The sequence below is a fragment of the Delphinus delphis genome, chromosome Y (genome assembly GCF_949987515.2).
Source record: "Delphinus delphis chromosome Y, mDelDel1.2, whole genome shotgun sequence".
Classification (NCBI taxonomy): Eukaryota; Metazoa; Chordata; class Mammalia; order Artiodactyla; family Delphinidae; genus Delphinus; species Delphinus delphis.
The window spans coordinates 176,276-190,849 of NC_082705.1; the positions used below are offsets into that span (position 1 = coordinate 176,276).

General features: G+C 37.5%; 1 protein-coding gene across 7 annotated transcripts in view; it reads right to left on the reverse strand.

Moving 5' to 3' along the window:
• LOC132419222 (lysine-specific demethylase 6A-like) overlaps positions 1-14,574 on the reverse strand; it is a 168,432-nt gene that overhangs the window by 104,787 nt on the left and 49,071 nt on the right. The gene's annotated exons all lie outside the window — the stretch shown is intronic.

Sequence of the window (14,574 nt, forward strand, 5' to 3'; positions counted from 1 at the left end):
GTAACTGTGCACTACTAGAAAAAGCTGGTGGCTCCAACTGGCCAAGGCACTTGGTGCACAGTTCTGATTAAAGTCCCTAGCCAGCAAGCCATACCAGCCCTGTCTGAGCAGAAAGGCAGATTCATAGTTCCACTTACTGCTCAGTACAGCCCTAGTCTCATCTAATCAGGAATTCTAACCACAACATTTAGGAAGATGTGTCACCCATCTTACAAGCCACTTAGGATGGCGCCTGAGCACAGAACTCACCCAAAAGCACTGCACATCTGGATAACCAATGCAGCAGTCCTGTCTGGCCAAGGAAGCTGGTAGGCAGCTCTGTCAGATTAGGATGTCCAACCATCAAGCCCTAACGGCCAAGGAAACCATGCAGGGAAGCAAATTCGCAGACCTAACCAAAAACTGAGTACAGGACCATGTCCCACACTATCGATAAACCTGACCAGAGAATCCAGGCAACCAAGGAGCCCATTCTACAGCTACACATGTGCAGAAAATCAAGCGAGCACTCCTATCCAATGGTTCACAGACAGAGTGACCTCTTGACCTCAGAGCTTAGGCAATGTCTCAACACACACACAAAAACCTCATATAGCAAGCCTCACCTGCCCAAGGAGGCTGTAAACTGACCTGTCTATAATCCCAAGTTGAGCTAACTGGTGAACTGCCTCTGACAAAGAAAACCAGATAAATCTGGAAAAGGAGACTATCACTCAAATGTGCAAAGTATAAAGATTATGAAGAATCAGGTGAAACTGACACCACCAAAGGAAACCATTAAAATTTCAATAACTGAGCCAAAAGAACCAGAGACTGTGAGCTGTTTGACAAAATAATTCAGAATAATCCTCTTACAGAAGTTTATTAAACTAAAAGAACACACAGAAAGACAACTAAATGAAACTAGGAAAGCAATAATGAAGAAAACAAAAAATTCAAAAAAGAAATTTTTTTTTAAGGGTCTTCTAATGAAAAATACACTAGTTGAACTAAAGAACTAAATAGAGAATTTCACCATCACACTCAACCAAGCAGAAAACAGAATCTGTTAACCAGATGACTGTCATTTTGAAATTATCCAGCTGGAGGAGTAAAAAAGAAAAGTAATTGGAAAAAAAGTTAAAAAAGCCAAGAGGACTTACGAGACATCATCTAAAGGAAACAATATTCACATTTTGTGAATGCCAGAAACATAAAACAAAAAGAAAAGGCAAGAAAAGTACATGTAAAAGAAAAATGGCCCAAAACCTCCCATATCTTGGGGGAGAAATGGATATCCTAATTGCTTAGGTCCAAAAGACTCGTAGGGTGAACTCAAAAGAATCACACCAACACACATTACAACTGTTAAAGTCAAAGACAAAAACGAATTCTGAAAGCAGCATAAGAAAAGTGACACATCATAAGCAAGACTATAAGCGGATGTATTATCAAAATCTTGGCAGGCCAGAAGAGAATGGGATAATATATTCAAAATACTTAAAGAAAAACTGTCAACCAAGATAACTATATGCAAAAATACTCTACCTGGGGGGAGAGGGGGAAACTGTCCTTTAGAAACAAAATAATACTCAAATAATGAGATAATTTCCCCAATCAAACAAAAACTAATAAAGCTCATCAACACTGCCTTACCAGAAATCCTAAAGGGAATTTTTAAGAGGAAATAAAAGGATGGTATTTAACACTGTAAAAACATATGGGTATATTTTAAAACTCACTGGTAAAGGTAAATATGTAAGTCAAAAATCCATGTATCTAACATTGTAATGGTGGTGTATAACTAATTTATAAGTCTAATTTTAAGTTAAAAAACAATGACTAGGGAATTCCTGGCAGTCCAGTGGTTAGGACTTGGCACTTACACTGCTGGGGCCTGGGTCCAATCCCTACTTGGGGAACTAAGATCCTGCAAGCCGTGTGGTACGACCAAAACAACAACAAAACACAATGACTATAATAATTTATTATTGGATATACAACCTAAAAATATGTAAAGTAACATCATCAACTTAAAACTTTAATGGAATAAGTAAAAGTGAAAAGTTTATATTACTATTAAATTATTATCAGTTAAAATAGAATGTTACAAATAAAAAATACTTTAAGACTCATGGTAAACACAAAGGAAAAATTTGTAGCAGTTATCTAAAAGACTGTCATAAAGGAATCCAAGCATATCTGAAGAAAAATTTATCAAATTGCAAAGGCCAACACCAACATAGAAAAAAAGGAATAAAGAACTACAAAACATCAGAAAACATTAAAATGGAATTAGTAAATCTCACCTATCAATAAATACTTTATGTGGAAATGATTAAATTCTCGACTCAAAAGACAATAAATATTAAAAAAACAAGCAAACAAACCAAGATCCAAGGACATACTGCCTAGAAGAATCTCAAGGGATAAAAAGAAATATTACTATGGCAACCAGAAGAAAGCAGCAGTAGCTATTTTTACAACAGACAAAACAGATTTTACACTAAAATTGGAGCAAGTAATATATTAAGCAAATCCCAAAAGACTTAATAGTAAAAATAAACATCAACACAAGTTAGAAACTTTAGTGCCCTACTCTCAACAGCATTTAGATCATCCAGAGACTCCATAGAGAAACAGTGAATGTGAATAACTGTATAAGCCAAATGAAAAATGTCCCATCCAACAAAGGCATAATATATATTTTTTTCTAAAGCACCTATGGAACATTTTCTAGGATAAATCACATACTAGGGAACAAACAATTCTTTAATAAATTTAAGAACACTAAAGTCATACCAAGTATCTTTTCAGAACACAATGGTATGAAGTAACAGGAAGAAAACAAAAATTCACAAGTGCACGGAAATTAAACACCACACTCCAAAACAACCAATGAATCAAAGAAGAAATTAAAAGAGAAATTTAGGGACTTCCCTGGTGGTCCAGTGGTAAAGAATCTGCCTTACAATGCAGGGGACGCATGTTTGATCCCTGCTGGGGTAACTAAGATCCCACAAGCCACAGGTCAACTAAGCCCATGCACCACAACTATTGAGCTCGCACACCTCCACCAGAGAGCCTGTGTGCTGCAAACTACAGAACCCACGTGCCCTGGAGCCCCGGGCGCCACAACTAGAGAGAAACCCACGCCCCGCAACAAAAGATCCTGCATGCCTCAACGAAGACCTGCTGCAACCAAAAAACTATAAAACTAAATTATAAAATAAACATTTTTTAAAAAGAGAAACTTAAAAGTATCTTGAGACAACAAAAGCACACACAACATATAAAAAACCTGACACTGGAAAAGTAGTTCTAAGACATAAATTTATAGTTAATAAAGTCTCAGATCGAGATGAAAGAAGAATCTCAAACGACTTACTTCACCCCTTAAGGAAACAGAAAAAGATCAACAACCTCAGTCCAAAGTTAGGAGAAGAATGAGAATAATGAAGATTAGAGAACAGATAAATACAATCTTCCAAGACTGAACAAGGAACAAATAAAAAATCTGAATAGACCAATAATAAGTATGGAAATTTAATTGGTAATAAAAAAATATGCCCCAAAAAAAAAATATGCCAAGACAGAAAACCCAGAAACAGACTCCTCCATTAGTGAAGTCAACCAAAGATTTAAAGAATTAATACCAACTCTTCTCAAACTCTTCCAAAAAACTGAAGATGAAAAAATACTTCCAATCTTATTTTATGAATAACCCTGATACCAAAGCCAGAGGATACTACCAATAAAAGGAAACTATAGACTAAAATCCATGGTTGAATATAAATAACAAAATTCGGAACCAGGTATCAGCAAACTGATTTCAACAACACATTAAAAGAATTATACACCATGCCCAAGTGGGATTTGACCGTGGGATGCAATGCTGATTCAACATATGCAAATCAATAAACGTGACATACCACATTCACAGAAGCAAAGAATAAAATGATATGATCAACTAAGCTGATGCAGAAATATAATTTGACAAAATTCAACATCCACTCATGATGAAAACTCAAAAACTGGATACAGTGGGAACATATGTCAACGTAATAAAGGCCATATATGGCATAACAAGACCTAACATCATACTCAACTGTGAAATTTGAAAGCTTCTCCTCTAAGATCAAGAAAAGCATCTATTCAACATAAGTACTGAAAATCCTACCCAGAATATTCAAGTAAGAAAAAAAAAAGGGCATGCAAATCAGAAAGGAAAATATAAAATACTCCGTTTGCAAATGACGATCTTATACATAGGGAGTCATAAAAACACCACCAAAAGAAAGAAAATTCAATGAATTCAGTAAAGATGCAGCATACAAGATCAACTGCAAATTTCAGTTGTTTTATACCTTAACAATTAGCTGTTAAAGAAAACAACTACATTCATAATAGTATCAAAGACAATTTAAAAACTTAAGAATAAATTTAACCAACAAGCTGAAAAATCTATATTCTGAAAACATACAAATCTCATGGAAGAAACTGAAAAGACACAAATTAAAGGAAAGATACCCATTTTCATACAAAGAACATGTTAAAATGTCCACACTACCCAAACCTTCTACAGATTCCTTTCAATCCTTATCAAGATTCTAGTGGCATTTTTTGCATTAATAGAATCAATAAAATTCATATGAAACAAAAAAAGACCCTGAATCACCAACACAATCCAAAAATAGAAGAACAAAGCTGGAGATACCAACTCTCCTGATTTCAATCTATATTACAAAACTACAGTAATCAATGAACATGATACTGGCATAAAACAGATACACAGACTCATGAAACAGAATTAAGAGTCCAGAAATAAACCCATGCATATATGGTCAGGTAATATGCTTTGACAAGGGAGCCATGAATCCTCAATGGAGAAAAGACATAACTTTTTAATAAGTGGTCCTAAGTAAATTAGAATTCACACACAAAACAATGAACACTAGAACGCTATCTTACACCATTCACAAAAACAAAGGAACAGATTAAAGATTAAAACAAAGACCTGAAACCATAAGACTCCTAGATTAAAACACAGGGGAAAAGCTCCCAGACAGCTGTCTTGGCAATGCTTTTTTTGGGTATGATACCTAAAGCACAAGCAACAAAAAATAAAGAAATGAGACTACATCAAACAGACAAACAAAAAGCCTCTCCATAACAACAGAAATGATCAACAAAATGAAAAGGCAACCTATGGAGTGGAAGAAAAATTTTGCAAACCACACGTGATAAGAGGCTAATATCCGGGCTTCCCTGGTGGTGCAGTGGTTGAGAGTTCGCCTGCCAATGCAGGGTACACGGGTTTGTGCCCCGGTTCGGGAAGATCCCACGTGCCGCGGAGCAGCTAGGACTGTGAGCCATGGCTGCTAAGCCTGCGCGTTCGGAGCCCGCAACAGGAGAGGCCACAACAGTGAGAGGTCCACATACCGCAAAAAAAAAAAAAAAAAAAGTCTGTTGTTTATAAAAAAAATAATCAGGCAAAATTTAATGAAACTACTAATTTTGTAAACAAATTATTCTGACCTTGATTCTCTGATAAAATAGGTGGTGAGAAAAATATGTTTACAATGGAAAACTATAATGTGACCTTTGGATTCAGTCTTGCATATTTACCAGTCCTTGACAAATACCTCCAATTTACACCTCTCTAAATGGGTGCTTCCAAATTTTCTCCATCCTGAGAGAAATGGAGAAATTCCATTCCAACCTTAACAATTAGCTGTTAAAGAAATACTCCCTGTTTACGAACTGAAAACCCTTTTAATAATTGGAATAATTACGAACTGAAAAGCCTTTTACCCAGAGCCCTGAAAGCTGATGTGACACGACATCATATAAATTTCAAGAATATTACCATAACAGATCATTAATGAACAAACTGACTGGTCCTCTCATAAAGTTTGTCATCACAATTCAAACCAGTAATTCTATGTATTGCCCCTGTTGTCCACACTCTACCATCTACTGATGCTTTGAGTCCATCATCTACAGATCTTGACTGTCCTCTGGAATCAGAAATGGGGTTTTTAACATTTCTTTGTTTTTCTGTTATTTTCACATAAATTCGCCCCTCCTTAAATGCTTGCTGCCTAGCCCTGAACTTCTATTACCGTTACTCAACAGACTATTCAGTTGGTCCTAAATGTACAAAAGGCTATAGAACAAGAAATGAACTAACATTGTTCTAAGAAAGAAGAATGTCTCTTCACTCCTTTAAACAATAGTGGGAACTAACAAACTATAGGTCAGATTCCGGAACCTGTGCCTAAGCACATCTGCACATTTCCTTCTAAAATTGCAAGAACCACATTAAGTGGGTTTAGCAAAAGTGCCTCATCCTCTGTATGTGAAACACGCAGTATCTAATCGGGGTTACTCATACTCCACTACTCACCTTGATGAGGATGGCTTAGCACAAACTGCCTTGTTATTTCTTTTAGTAATTTTCCAAAGGCTGACCCTTACAGGGCTCCTTGGCAATAAATTCCTACTTGCTCAGGCTATATTCAGAACTGACCCCGGTTCTACATTGAATATCATTTCCTCAACTGCAACAGTACTGAAAAACAATGTTTTTCCACTTTAATTCTTATCCTCCTTTGAAAAACTAACAAACAACAACTATAAAAACACCAGCAAGATAACTCCCTTGCTTGCCTGATGAGTCACAGGCATGAAAATGAAATGAAAAAAGGCTATTTAATAATCTTAATGCCCCCTTCAAGGGAATCATTATTTTTGTCACCTTGTGGAAGAATTCCTTCCTCTGGAACTAACACCTCTCAGTCATTCTAGCATGAAGTTGTAGGTACAAAAAGCAAAAATGCTGCTATTGGATAACCAGGGTAATAGTGGGTGCCACTCCCAATTCCACTGTCTTGATTGCTGGACCCATGAATGCTAGCTATTAGAAAAACACCACCAATTCAGAGCATTATAAATCTCTTGGTGAACCCTGCCCCAGCTTTGCAACACACTGCCACATAACTGGCACTGTAACTGAGTCTTCAAAAGGCCCTTTCACTTCTCTATCAAGCCAGCTGCTGTTTCAGGATAATGGGGGACACGATTAACGTCACTGAATTTCATAACATGGGAGTCCACTGCTGTATGTCTTTTCCTGTGAAGTTAGTTCCTTACTCTGAAGCAATTCTGTGTAGATTACCACAATATTAGATAAGGCATTCTGTAAATCCACGGATGTCAGTTTTGAAACACTGTCTGCAGGAAAGGCAAATTGGTATGCCAGCAAATTTCTATTCCAGTGTCGATAAATTCCTGACTCTTTCATGATGTAAGCAGTCCACTGTAATCAACCTGGCACTGAGAAGCTACATGAACACCTTAGGGAATGATGCCATATCAGGAATTGAATGTTACTGTCTGTTGCTGACAGACTGGGCACTGGCATTGGTGAGTGAAAGCCCATGGTGCTGAACACCTGCAACACTTTGTCTCTGCCTCCATTAAAATTCTGTCATGTGCCTGTTGGACAATGACAGATGTGGCTGGGGAAAGAGCCTGTGCTATGCGCTTTCCATTAAGTGTACCAACATATGTAGGAATGCCAGAAAAGAGAAAAGACAGGAAAAAAATATTTCAATAGTAAACAGCTAAAAACTTCCCAATTTCAGGAAAAACTTTATCTGTATGTCAGTAAGCACAACTAAAACTCAAGAAGAATAAATGAAAAGACATTCAGAGACAGATCACTGTAGAAAATGTTGAAGATCAAACACAAGGAGAAAATTCTGAAAGCAGCAAGAGAAAAAAACTCTCTTACAAAACAAAACAGAAAGCCAAATCAGATTAAGCCGATTTCTCCTCAGATACTGTGATGGTGAAAGACAGTGGGCTAGCATAATCAAAGTGCTCAAAGAAAACAAACTGCCAACCAAGAACCTTCTATCCTAGCAGAGTTTTCAACTATGAAAGCTAAATATTTGTAGATTATAAGAGAGAAAGAATCCACTTCAAACACACCCACCTTACAATAAATATTACAACAAATTCTAGTGAAGTTCTTTAGGCTTAGAGCAAGTGTCCATGTCAGGTTTTCAAAGCCAAAAAACAGGGGTACGGGGAGGGTGGTTTAACATCTGATTATACAGGTATGGGACACAGCAGACCACATACATATTTCTTTTCTTTCCTTCCTTCTAACTGATTTAAAAACCAGCTCTCCATATAACTATTATTATGCCAATTAATATATAGTAATATAACTTAATGATAGAACAATGAGTTAAGCTGGGAACAAAGCTATACTGGACTACAGAAAAGACTCAAGATGGTCAAGAACAAATGAAGACAAACAGATATGGGAATTTAAGAGGCTAAAATACAAAAGCCAAACATACAATCTTTTTTTCTTAAACCTCAACAAATTACATAAATTAATACTATAACAACATACTACTACATAGTTCATACACACATACATAACAATGTTAACTGCTGATGGTCCAACAAATAAAAGAAGGCAAGTACATAATGTCATATTAAGAGTATCATTTCTATATCTCATAGGAACTAGTTTAGTATAAATCAAGGTAAAGTCATATAACTTGATATATACATGGTAAGCACTAGGGCAACCATTAAGAAAATAACTCAAAAACATATAATGAAAATACTTGAAGAAATTAATTTTAAAAATCTGTTTCATGCAGTAAAGCAAAAATAGAAGAAAAAGAGACATACAAAAGAAGTACATTGTCAGATATATATGCAATATTTTAATAGTAACATTAGACAAAATTGGATTAAATAATCAGTGCACAAATTATCAGACTGGATAAAATTAAAAGATCCAACTGTATGCTGTCTTCAGGAGACATACTTTAGATTGAAAAACACAGACTGTAAATAAAAAGATGAAAAGCAATGAATCATGAAAACACTGATTATAAAAATTCTGGAGGGCTTCCCTGCTGGCACAGTGGTTGGGGGTCCGCGGGTTCATGCCCCGGTCCGGGAGGATCCCACATGCCGCAGAGCGGTTGGGCCTGTGGGCCATGGCCGCTGGGCCTGCGTGTCCGGAGCCTGTGCTCCGCAACGGGAGGGGCCACAGTGGTGAGAGGCCCGCGTACCACAGAAAAAACCCCAAAACTTCTGGGGACTTCACTGGTGATCCAGTGGTAAAGAATCCACCTTCCAACGCAGGGGACACAGATTCAATCCCTGGTCAGGGAATGAAGATCCCACATGCCACGGGGCAAGTAAGCCCTCACACCATAACTACTGAGCTCCTGCACCTCACCTAGGGAGCCTGCGTGCCGCAAACTACAGAGCCCATGCGCTTTGGAACCCACACACCACAACTACAAAGCCCAGGCGCCCTGAAGCTTGCACATCACAACTAGAAAAGAGAAAATCCACACAGCACAACTAGAGAGAAGCCCCCCACTGCAACAAAGAACCTGAGCGCCTCAACGAACGATCATGTGTGCCTCAACGAAGATCCCACGTGCCACAATTAAGACTCACAGCCAAAAATAAAATTAAACAAATAAATAAAAATTCTGGAATGGCTATACTACTACCAAACAAAATTCTTCAAAACCAAAAGAACGTTAGTAGAAATAAAGCAGGACAATAAAAATAATTATGTGACATGGAAATGTTAGCTAACGCTACAGTTTCAAATGCTTTGTGTATAAATGTTTCACATCAACACGCTATATACACCTTAAAGACATAGTGATACATGCACAGGTCAATTATGTCTCCATAAAGTTGGAAGAAAAATTTAAATAAAATAATTTATCCACCAAAATTACATAGCAACTCTTATACATGCATCCAACAAAACATATGACACAAAACCTATAAAAATGACCCCCAAAATAAGCAATTCATCAGTAACTGGAGGCTCTATCTCATATTCAATGTAGATGGAATCACCAGAGAGAAAGAACACAAACAGGGAATAGATAGCTTAAACAAAACTTTAACCCACCAAACTTAACCAATATTTAGAGAATACTTCAAATAAAAACAGAATATACATATTCCTCTCATACACATTAAACATTCTCCAAGATAGAACAAATATTATGCTGCAAAATAAATCTGAGTAAAAGATGAATTGAAATAATATGAAGTATGTTCTTTGGACAAAACAAAATGAAATTTTTAAAAATAATATCAGAAAAAAAATGTGGAAATTAAAGAATATATTCCTGGGCTTCCCTGCTGGCGCGCAGTGGTTGACAATCTGCCTGCTAATGCAGGGGACACGGGTTCGAGCCCTGGTCTGGGAGGATCCCACGTGCCGCGAAGCAAGTAGGCCTGTGAGCCACAACTACTGGCCTACGCGCCTGGAGCCTGTGCTCTGCAACAAGTGAGGCCGCGATAGTGAGAGGCCAGCGCACCATGATGAAGAGTGGCCCCCACTTGCCACAACTAGAGAAAGCCCTCACACAGAAACGAAGACCCAACCCAGCAAAAATAAATAAATTAATTAATAAACACCTACCAGGGTTTCCCTGGTGGCGCAGTGGTTGAGAGTCCGTCTGCCGATGCAGGGGACACAGGTTCGTGCCCTGGTCCAGGAGGATTCCCACATGCTGCGGAGCAGCTGGGCCCGTGAGCCATGGCTGCTGAGCCTGCGCGTCCGGAGCCTGAGCTCCGCAACAGGAGAGGCCACAACAGTGAGAGGCCAGCGTACCGCAAAAAATAATAATAATAAAATAAAACAAAATAAAACAAAATAAAATAAACACCTAACAACAACATCTTAAAAAAAAAAAGAATACACTCCTGAATAACCAGTAAGTCAAACTAAGAATCAAATTCTCAATAGACACAGAAAAGAAATCTGACCAGGGGCTTCCCTGGTGGCGCACTGGTTGAGAGTCCGCCTGCTGATGCAGGGGACACGGGTTCGTGCTCCTGTCTGGGAAGATCCCACATGCCGCGGAGCAGCTGGGCCCGTGAGCCATAGCCACTGAGCCTGCGCGTCTGGAGCCTGTGCTCGGCAAAGGGAGAGGCCACAACAGTGAGAGGCCCGTGTACCGCAAGAAAAAAAAAGAAATTTGACCAAACACATCACCTTTTCATGATTAAAAAAACATAACTGAATAAAATTAGAAAGAAACTTCAACTTGATAAAAGATAGCTAAGAGGGCTTCCCTGGTAGCGCAGCAGTTAAGAATCCACCTGCTGCTCTATTTACAATAGCCCGGAGATGGAAACAACCTAAGTGCCCATCATCGGATGAATGGATAAAGAAGATGTGGCACATATATACAATGGAATATTACTCAGCCATAAAAAGAAATGAAATTGAGCTATTTGTAATGAGGTGGATAGACCTAGAGTCTGCCATACAGAGTGAAGTCAGAAAGAGAAAGACAAATACCGTATGCTAACACATGTATATGGAAAGTAAGAAAAAAAAATGTCATGAAGAACCTAGGCGTAAGACAGGAATAAAGACACAGACCTACTAGAGAACGGACTTGAGGATATGGGGAGGGGGAAGGGTGAGCTGTGACAAAGCGAGAGAGAGGCATGGACATATATACACTACCAAACGTAAGGTAGATAGCTAGTGGGAAGCAGCCGCATAGCACAGGGAGATCAGCTCGGTGCTTTGTGACCGCCTAGAGGGGTGGGATAGGGAGGGTGGGAGGGAGGGAGATGCAAGAGGGAAGAGATATGGGAACATATGTATATGTATAACTGATTCACTTTGTTATAAAGCAGAAACTAACACAGCATTGTAAAGCAATTATACCCCAATAAAGATGTTAAAAAAAAAAAAAAAAGAATCCACCTGCCAATGCCAGGGGACATGGGTTCGAGCCCTTGTCCAGGAAGATTCCACATGCAGTGGAACAACTAACCCCATGCGCCACAACTACTGAGCCTGCGCTCTAGAGCCCGTAAGCCTCAACTACTGAGGCCCGCAAGCCTAAAGTCCCTGCTCCATAACAAGAGAAGCCACCGCAATGAGAAGCCCCACGCACTGCAACGGGAGAGTAGCCCCTGCTCGCCATAACTAGAGAAAGCCCGTGCGCAGCAACGAAGATAAATAAAATAAAATAAATAAGTTAAATAAATAAATGTTTAAAAAGATAGAAATAAGTGTCAAGTGATGAACTTCCCTGGTGATCCAGTGGTTGGGAGTCTGCTTCCCAATGCAGGGGACACAGGTTCGATCCCTAGTCGGGGAACTAAGATCCCACATTCTGCGGGGCAACTAAGCCTGCGTCCTGGAACTACTGAGCCCACACACTGTGGAGCCCACATGATGCAACTAGGAAGCCCACACGCTCTGGAGCCTACGTTCCACAACCAAAGAGAAGCCCACACACCACAATGAAAGATCCTGCATGCCACAACTAAGACCCGACACAGCCAAATAATAAATAAATAAATATTTTTTAAAAATTAAAAGTAAAGTGAAATTATGAAAATAATTCTATTTATAATAAAATATGGTTCAACTATATGTTATCCACAAGACAAAATTTACATTCAAAGATACAAGTAGTTTAAAAAAAATAGTTTTTCATGTGTGGTACCAACACAAAAACAGGCATAAAAGATCAACAGAACCGAAAGTTTAGAAATAAACTGTTTTCCGTTTCTTTGAACAGAAAGTCTAGAAATAAACCAACAGATTTGTGGCCAAGACTGGTGACAACAGTGTCAAGATCATCCAGTTGGGGAAAGAATTTTCTTTTCAACAAACACTGCTAGGACAACTACATATCCACCTGCAAAACAATAAAGTTGAAACCTTACCTTACACCACACACAAAAAAATTAACTTAAAATGATCAAGAACATAAGAGTTAGAGCTAAAACTACAAAACCTTTAAAAGAAGAATGTGGATAAAACTTTATGACTTGGATTGGTACTGGATATATGGTACAAGCAACAAAAGAAAAAAAAAGCTATATGGGAATTCATAACAAAACTTTTGTGCCTCAAAGAACTCTATTAAACATGAAAAAAAGACAACCTAGAGAATAAGAAAACATCAGCAAGTCAACTAGATATATAAATAATATTGCAACTCAATTTAAAAGGGGCAAAGAATCTGAATAGACATTTCTCAAAACAAACAAACACCAATGTCCAACAAACAAACAAGAAGATGTTTTAACACTGTTAGTCATAAGGGCAATGAAAATGAAAACTAAAGTGAGAAAACATGTTACACCCATTAGGATGGTGGAATTTAGAAAAGACAGAACAAATGTCGGCAAGAATACGGAGAAAATTAGGTCTTCCTACAATGAGTCAGAATGTAACATGGTGGAATCACTCTAGAAATTAGTTTAACAGATCATCAAAAAGTTAACAGCACAGCAAAATTCAGCTCTGAGGTATACTTCCAAAAGGAATGAAAATATGTCTTCAAACAAAAACAGGGACACAAATGCTCAGATCAGCATGATTCATAGCCAAGGAGGAGAGACAGCAAATGTCCATCAACCGACGGAATAAATAAAATTAATATCCATAAATTGTAATTTATAGTTCTAAAAAGGAATGAAGTACTACTGCTGATACATGCTACAGCAGACACAAACCTTGAAAACACTAAGTGAAAAAAGGAGTCCAGACTAGACAAACATACAGAAACACAAAGTAAATGAACACTTTCTTAAGAAAGGGATCATGGGGGACTGAGAGAGAATACTTGTTCTCATTATTGTATGATAAAAATATTTTATATAGTCTAAAATCAAAGGTGGTAAAGGATACACAAACTTTGTGAATATATTAAAAATAATTAAATTGTACCCTTCAAATGGGTGTATTCTATGGTAGATGAATCATACTTCTATAATACTGTTATAAAAAAAGAATAGTAGTAAATCTAAATAAACTTATGTGAATGTTTCTGGATTAAATAAACCTTCATACTTAACTGTTTCTTTCCACTCCAAGTACTTCACAAAAGCCAGCAACAATTTCAGTTACATTAGGGGTCAACACATGGGTTTTCAAACTCCTTGGGTAACCTAAAATTTCTTTGCAGGTAACATAACACTACCTATAACTAATTCTCATAGAAGTGATATATAGAACGGATATTATAGGTTATATCCTATTATAAGATAAATTTGTTTTGAAAAGCAATCTATTATTTAGCTATCTGTATCATATTTGAAAGCACATATGCATTGAAAGATTAATCTGCTAGCTAGTTAAACTTTACTGCTTAAATTAAGATAAAACAGTGGATAATTTATCCTTACACTCCATTCTTACTTAGATAGATTTTCTAACATGGATGACTTTAATTCTCCTCAGAGATACAACCATAGCCTTTTAGCCTGATTCACCCATCTTTAAAATCACCATTATGCATCCTTCATCTATTCCCAGCTACACACTTTTAAAAAAGGAACAGATTTTTTTTTACTTGATTTTGTTATTAAAGTATCACACTTAGAATGTCTTTTTAATTAGAAAAATACTAATTACGAACAATATACTTCACACAAAACAGCTGGCACAAAATACCTTTCTCCCCCTTTCCATGTTCCTTACTTAGAATTAGTATTTCATATAATTTGCCCCAAAATAACAAAATTGGTATTCAAAGGTGCACT